This window comes from Sapajus apella, unplaced genomic scaffold (genome assembly GCF_009761245.1).
Source record: "Sapajus apella isolate SASKATOON/1434 unplaced genomic scaffold, GSC_monkey_1.0 scaffold8, whole genome shotgun sequence".
Lineage (NCBI taxonomy): Eukaryota > Metazoa > Chordata > Mammalia > Primates > Cebidae > Sapajus > Sapajus apella.
The window spans coordinates 39,188,742-39,196,489 of record NW_022436948.1 but is presented as its reverse complement, the minus strand read 5'-3'; the positions used below and the strand labels follow the sequence as shown (position 1 = coordinate 39,196,489).

The following is a 7,748-nucleotide window of genomic DNA, read 5'->3' as shown; positions in this document are numbered from 1 at the left end:
GATCATATCATTTGCAAGCAAGGATAATCTGAACTATTTTCTTTCCAATTTGGATGCCCTTTATTTCATGCCCTTGTCTGTGATTGTCCTAGCTACAACTTCCAGTACTATGTTGAGAAACATTGATGGCAGTGGATATCCTTGTCATGTTCCAGATCATTGAGAAAAGGCTTTCAGTTTTTCCCCATTCAGTATAATACTCCTTGTGGGTCTGTCACATATGGCTTTCATTATGTTGAGGAGTGTTCCTTCTATCCCCATTTCTTGAGGCTTTTTTCATAAAGTTATGTTGAGTCTTATCAAATGCTTTTTCACCATCAATTGGAATGATTATATGGTTTATATCTTTTGTTCTGTTGACACGGTATATAGTTGATTTTCAGCTTTGTTCTTGCTTTTCTTGGTATTTTAGATACAGCATATGGTTTTTATCCTTCATTCTGTTGGTATGTATCATGTTGATTGATTTGTGCATGTTTAATCATCCTTGCATCCCAGGGATATATCCCACTTGTTCATGATGGATGATATTTCTAATATATTGTTTAATTTTGTTTGCTAGCACTTTGTGGAGGATTTCTGCATCAATATTCATCAATGTTATTTTCTTGTAGATTTCTTTTATTCATGAGGGTTTGTCTGGTTTTAGTATCAGGGTAATACTGGCCCCATAGGATGAGTTTGGAACTATTCCCTCCTCCTCTATTTTTTGGAATAGTTTGAATTGTGTTAGTATTAAATCTTTTTTAAGTGTTTGGTAGAATTTAACACTAAAGCCATCAGGTCTGCCTGGGCTTTTCTTTTTTTTTTTCATTTGTTTATTTTATTGCATTTTAGGTTTTGGCTTTTCTTTACTGGAAAGCTTTTTATCATGGCTTTGGTCACATTACTTTTTACTGGTCTGTTCAGGTTTGGTTTTTTTTTTTTTTTTTCTGATTCAATCTTGGTAGGTTGTATATATCTAGGAATTTGTCCATTTTTTCTAGATTTTCCAATTTCGTGGTGTATAGTTGCTCACAGTAGCTCCTAATGATCCTTGAGTTTCTTCAGTAGCAGTGGTAATGTCTCCTTTTTCATATCTGATTTTATTTGAATCTTCTCACTTTTTTCTTAGTCTGGCTAAAGGTTGTCACATTTGTTTAACTTTTCAAAAACCAACTTTATGTTTCATTAATCTTTTTTTTTTTTTTTTTTTTTAGACGGAGTTTCGCTCTTGTTACCCAGGCTGGAGTGCAATGGCGCGACCTCGGCTCACCGCAACCTCCGCCTCCTGGGTTCAGGCAATTCTCCTGCCTCAGCCTCCTGAGTAGCTGGGATTACAGGCACGCGCCACCATGCCCAGCTAATTTTTTGTAGTTTTTAGTAAAGACGGGGTTTCACCATGTTGACCAGGATGGTCTCGATCTCTTGACCTCGTGATCCACCCGCCTTGGTCTCCCAAAGTGCTGGGATTACAGGCGTGAGCCACCGCGCCGGGCTCATTAATCTTTTGTATTCTCTTTTCATTTCAATTTTATTTCTTTCACCTCTGAACTTTGTTATTTCTTCTGCTAATTTTGTGCTTAGTTTGTTATTGCTTTTCTGTAATTTTTAGATGCATCATTACATTTTTTGTTTGAAATTTTTCCTCATTTTGAGGTAAGTGCTCATATGTATAAATTTTCCTCTTATTACTGCTTTTGCTGTATCCCATACATTTTGGTATGTTATATTTCCATTATTATTTGTTTTAAGAACTTTTCAATTCAATTCTTAATTTTTTCATTTACCCACTGGACATTCAGCAGCATATTGTTTAATTTTCATGTATTTGTATATTGTCCTAAATTTCTCTTTTTAATGATTTCTAGATTTGTTCCATTGTGGTTAGAGAAAATGCTTGATATTATTTCTTTTTTTTTTTTTTTTTAATGTCTTAAGACTTATTTTGTGACCTAACATATGGTCTCTCCTTGAGAATGATCCACATATTGAGAAAAATAATGTATATCCTGTGGCTCCTGGATGAAATGTTCTGTAAATATTTATTAGATCTGTTTGGTCTATACTGTAGATAAGTCCAATATTTCTTTGTTGATTTTCTTTCTGGAATATCTGTCCAATGGTGAAAGTGGGGTGTTAATGTCTCCAGCTATTATTGTATTGGGGCTTATTTCTCTCTTTAGGTCTAATAATATTTCCTTTATATATCTGAGTGCTCCTGTCTTGGGTGCATATATATTTAAAATTGTTGTATCTTTTTAATGAATAGATCCTTTGCCAGTATATAATAACCTTCTTTGTCTCTTCTTATTGTTTTTGTCTTGTGCTCTATTTTGTCTCAGTATACTGACTCCTGCTTTTTTTTTTTTTTTGGTTTTTATTGGCATGGAATATCTTTTTCCGTCCCTTTGTTTTCAGACTATATGTGTCTTTATGGGCTAAGTGTATTTCTTGTGGGCAACAGATCAATGAGTCTTGGTCATTTTATCCATTCAGCCAGTCTATGTCTTTTGGTTGGAGACTCTATTACACTTACAATCAAAGTTGTTATTGATCAATGAAAGAACTTACTCCTGCCACTTTTTAACTTGTTTTCTGGTTGTTTTGTGGTATTCTCTTCCTTCTTTTTCTTTCTGATAGAAGTACTCCCTTTAGTATTTCTTATAGGACTGGTCTGGTATTGATGAAATACCTCAGCTTTTGTTTGTCTAGGAAAGTCTTTATTTTTCCTTCATGTTTGAAGGATATTTTCACTGGATATACTGTTCTGGAGAAAAAGTTTATTTCCTTCAGCACTTTAACTGTGTCATGCCACTCTCTCCTGGCCTGCAAGGTTTCCACTGAAAAGTCTGCTGCCAGACATATTGTAGCTCTATTATATGTTATTTGTTTCTTTCCTCTTGCTGCTTTTAGGGTAATTTCTTTATCCTTGATCTCTGGGAGTTTGAATATTAAATGCTTTGAGGCAGTCTTTGGGTTAAATCTGCTTGGTGTTCTATAACCTTGTACTTAGATATTGATATCCTTCTCTAGGTTTGGGAAGTTCTTTTTTATCTGTTTGAATAAACTTTCCACCTCTTTCTCTTTCTTCACCTAATCTTTAAGCCAAAAAACACTTAGATTTGCCCATTTAAAGCTATTTTTAAAATCCTGTAGTCATAGTTAATTGCTTTTTATTATTTTTCTTTTGTCTCCTCTGACTGTGCATTTTCAAATAGCTTGTCTTCAGGCTCACTAATTCTTTCTTTTGCTTGATCCATTCTGCAATTAAAGGACTCTGATGCATTCTTCAGTATGCCAACTGAATTTTCAGCTCCAGAATTTCTGCTTTTTTAAAAAAAAATTTCCATCTTTTTGTTAAATTTATCTGATAGAATTTTGAATTTCTTCATTGTGTTTTCCTCAACACAGCTATTTTAAATTATTTGCCAAAACGGTAACATATCTTTGTTTCTCCAGATTTGTCCCTGGTGTCTTATTTAGTTCATTTTTTGAGGTTATTTTTTCATCAATGGTGTTGATGTTACTACATGTTCTTCAGTGCCTGGACATTGAAGAGTTAGGTGTGTATTGTAGCCTTCTGTCTGGCCTTATTTGTATGCATCCTTCTTTTAAAGGCTTTCCAGATATTCGAAGCTACTTGGGTGCTGTGATCTAAGCTATTTCTGCCCAGTAATGCTGTGGTTCTGGCAGGCTAACAAAGGCACCTCCTTGATGGTCATAGACAAGACCCAGGAGAATTCTCTGGATTACCAGGCAGAGACGCTCGTTCACTTCCCTTACTTATTCCCTAACATACAGTCTTGTCCCTGTTCTAAGATACCTAAAGCTGGGGATGGAGTGACACAAGAACCCCTGTGATCACCACCACTATTACTGCACTGGGTCAGATCTGAAGCCAGCACAGCCTTGAGTCTCACCCAAGGCCTGCTGTAACTACTCCCTGGCTACTCTCTGTGTTTGCTCAAGGCCCTGGGGCTCTACAGTCAGCCCCAGGTGGCAAAGCCAACCAGGTACATGTTCTTCCCTTCAAGGCAGCGAGGTCCCTCAGGCCCCAGGTTGGTCCAGAAGTGTTCTTCAGGCGTCAGAGACTGCAGTCAAAAACCTTAGAAGCCTACCTGGTGTTCTATTCCATTGTGGCCGAGCTGACACTCAAACCAGAAGATGCAGTTCTTCCTACTCTTCTCTCCCCTATCCAAAGACAAAGGAGCCTTACTCCACATCCATTGCCACCCCTGGCCATGAGGAGTACTGCCAGACTACATCCACTTTCCCTTAAGGCCCAAGGCCTCTCTTATGTCGGCTTGTAGTGAATGTTGCCTGACCCGGGACTCACCCTTCAAGGTAATGAGCTTCCCTCTGTCTCACAGCAACTTTAGAAATGCCATCCAAGACTCAAGTCTTGAAATTGAGAACCCCAATATCCTTCTTGGAACTGTACCCTCCTGTGGTAGTGTTGGTACCCAAAGTGCAACACAAAGTCCCTTTTACTTTGCTTGTCTGAAGCAGAAGGAGTTTTGCCCCATAGCCACCACAGGTGGTAATGTTCTGAGTCTTATCTGAAGCCAGAAAGTCTCAGAAGCTCACTAAAGTTTTTAGTGTAGTACCTGGGTATGGCTCATGGTTACTCAGGGCCCAAGGGCTATTCAGGTTAGCAGGTGATAAATGCTGGCGGGACTGGGTCCATTCCTTCAAGATAATGGGTTTCCTTTTGACCCACAGTGTGTCTAGAAATGTTATCAGGGAACTAGAGAGACTGAGAATTTTCTGAAATTGTCTACTAAATAGTTTTTAAATGCTGGTTTGATATATACAGTACTATAAAAGAAATCAACTACCAATACAGGATTCTACATCCTTTAAAATAGCTTTCTTTCTTTTTTCTTCTTACTTTTTTCTTTTTTTTTCTTTTTCAGAGTCTCACTTTGTCATCCAGGCTGGAGTGCAACGGCATGATCTTGGGTCACTGCAACCTCTGCAACTGGCTTTAAGTGATTCTCCTGCCTCAGCCTCCTGAGTAGCTGGGATTACAGGCACCTGCCACTGTGCCCAGCTAATTTTTAGTAGAGATGAGTTTTCACCATCTTGGCCAGACTGGTCTTGAACTCCTGACCTCATGATCCACCCACCTCAGCCTCCTAAAGTGCTAGGTGTGAGCCACTGCACCCGGCCTAAAATCGCTTTCAAAAGTTAAGATAGTAAATATATTTTAAGAAAATAAATTCCAAATATAAGAGAATTTTTCACCAGCTGATAGGCACTAAGGAAGACTAAATGAAGTCTCTAGGAAGAAGGAAAACTATTCCATACAAAAACCAAAATTTGTAGAAACAAATGAAAAGCAACTGAAAACGTAAATAGAAGAGTAAATACAAATTGATGTCAACTGAATATTAAGCACTAAAGGATAATAATATCTCATGTTGTTTAAAACCTATAAAATAAGAAACCACCAAACTATTTTCAAGAGGGGTACTTTAAAGAGTACCACTCTGTTTCCTCCATTAGTGTATGAGCGATACTGTTTCTCTGCATCCTCGTCAACATTTGATGCTATCCCTGTTTTCTACTTTTGCCATTCTGATAGGCATGCAGTGGCATTCCATTGTGGTTTACATTTCACCCTGCTGGTTAATGCTTTTAGATATCTTTTCATGTATGTTTTGTTGCCACTTGTATAATTTCTCTACTAAAATGTCTGTTTCTATAATTTGTTATTTTCTAATTGGCTTGATTATTGCAGAGTTTTGAGAATGCTTTTATAAATTACAAATACATGTCCTTTGCCAGTTGTGTGTTGCTTACATATTTTTGCCTCATCTGTACCTTGTTGTTCTATCATCTTAGCAAGGCTTTTGCAGAAGAAATGTTTTTAATTTAGATAGGGTCCAAATTTTTCTTTTATTTTTCTTTTAAGAATCATTCTTTTGGTGTCAAGTTCAAGATCTCTTCACTAAGTTTTAATACTCAAAGATTTTCTCTATAGTTTTCCTTAAAAAAAAAGGAAATATACTTTAATATTTTTAAATTTAAGTTTATGATGAATTTTTAGTTAGTTTTTGTATAGGGTGTGAGGTTGAGGTTAGGGTTCTTTTACAACTTACCATATGACATAGCAGTCACTTTCTTGCAAAGCTTGGCATTAATTCAGTCATATCAAAATATCAGAGACTTGGTGACTTAAAAAACAGGATTTACTTTTTTACTATTCTGAGGACTGTGAAGTCCAATTCAGATTTCTGGTAGGGATCTTTTCCTGGCTTACAGGTGACCACCTCCTTGCTGTATCTTCATATGGCAGGAAGAGAGAAAGCAAGTGCTTTGCTGTCTGTTCTTACAGGGGAACTGATTCTATCATGAGATATCCACTATCATGGTATCAGCTAAACTTTATTACCTCTTAAAGGTGCCACCTCCTAATGTGAACTTTGAGAGGACGCATTCAGTCCATAACAGGTATTTTTTCCAGGAAAATCAAAACTTATGTTTACTATAAAACCCAGGTACAAATGTTCATTGTAGTTTTATTATAAAAGCACCATACTGGAAACAGTTCGAATGTCCTTCATGGGTGAAAGATTAATCAACTCTGCTACATCCATACTACAGAATACTAGTAATAGAAAGGAAAGGACTATTAATATATAAAATGACCCGATAAATCTCAAAGGCATTGCACCAAGTGACAAAAGTCCATTTTAAAAAGTTATGTACTGTGTAATTCCATTTATATAACATTCTTGAACTGACAAAATTATAGAGATGCTGACAAAATTAGTGGTTACCAGGAACTAAGGACCAAGGGATAGAGGCAAAGATTGATGTGGCTATCAAAAAGAATCCTTGTGAAGATTGTACGTTTCCATATCTTAACTCAGGGGGTTGCACAGATTACACATGTAACAAATTTGTGTAGAACTAAGTGTGCAAATGCATGCATGTAAATTTGAGAAAATCTTAGTAAAGTTGGTATACTATACCAATGTCAATTTTCTAATGGTAATATTTTACTATTGTTATGTAAGATTTTAGCACTGGGATAAACTGTGTAACATACAGGAATCCACTCTATATTACTTCACAAAGTTGTGTGTGAATTCATAATTATTATTAAAAATAATATACATGCAGAATAAAAATACAAAAAATATAGAATTAAAATGCAGGAAGGCAGCAACTTAAAAAGAGAAAAGTAAACCAAGTGAAAAGATAGAAATGAAAATAAAGTTTATAATTGTGACTGATTAAAAAATAACAACAACCAGAGTATAGAGTAAAGAATCAAAATTACGAAAAGTTGCTTCTTTGATAAACAATGGATTTATAAAATTGTGTCAAGACTGATCAAGAATTTAAAAAATACAAAATCAATATTAGGAATTAAAAACAGGAATATTACTACCTATAGTCTAAATATTAATAATACAATAAGGAGACATACTGAGCAACTTGATGCCACACATTAGTGAAAAAACATTCTTAGAACAACTCAACTTACGCACAATAATACAAGAAGATAATTAAAGAATATGAATGGTCTTGGATCTATGAAAAAACTGGAAGGTCTAATTAAAACCCTTTTCACAGGTAAAATGTTATAATCAACTTGCTTCACCGATAAATTTGACTGATTATAACACAAAGCATAGACAGAGGGACAAGACAGCTATGACTAGACACAGACAGAAGGTACTGCTCCATCCAAGAGAAACCAAAAATTTGAATAAACCAGCATAATTTGAAAGATGTTAAGAGAGAAATTGGCA

General features: G+C 35.9%; 1 long non-coding RNA gene across 1 annotated transcript in view; it reads left to right on the top strand.

The window, feature by feature from the left end:
- Window positions 1-409: 409 nt before the first annotated feature.
- The window catches only part of LOC116550978, a 29,873-nt gene continuing 22,534 nt past the window's right edge, over window positions 410-7,748 (top strand). Inside the window, exon 1 of the long non-coding RNA XR_004268651.1 lies at window positions 410-783. This is a non-coding gene — a long non-coding RNA (uncharacterized LOC116550978). The remainder of the gene's footprint in view (window positions 784-7,748) is intronic.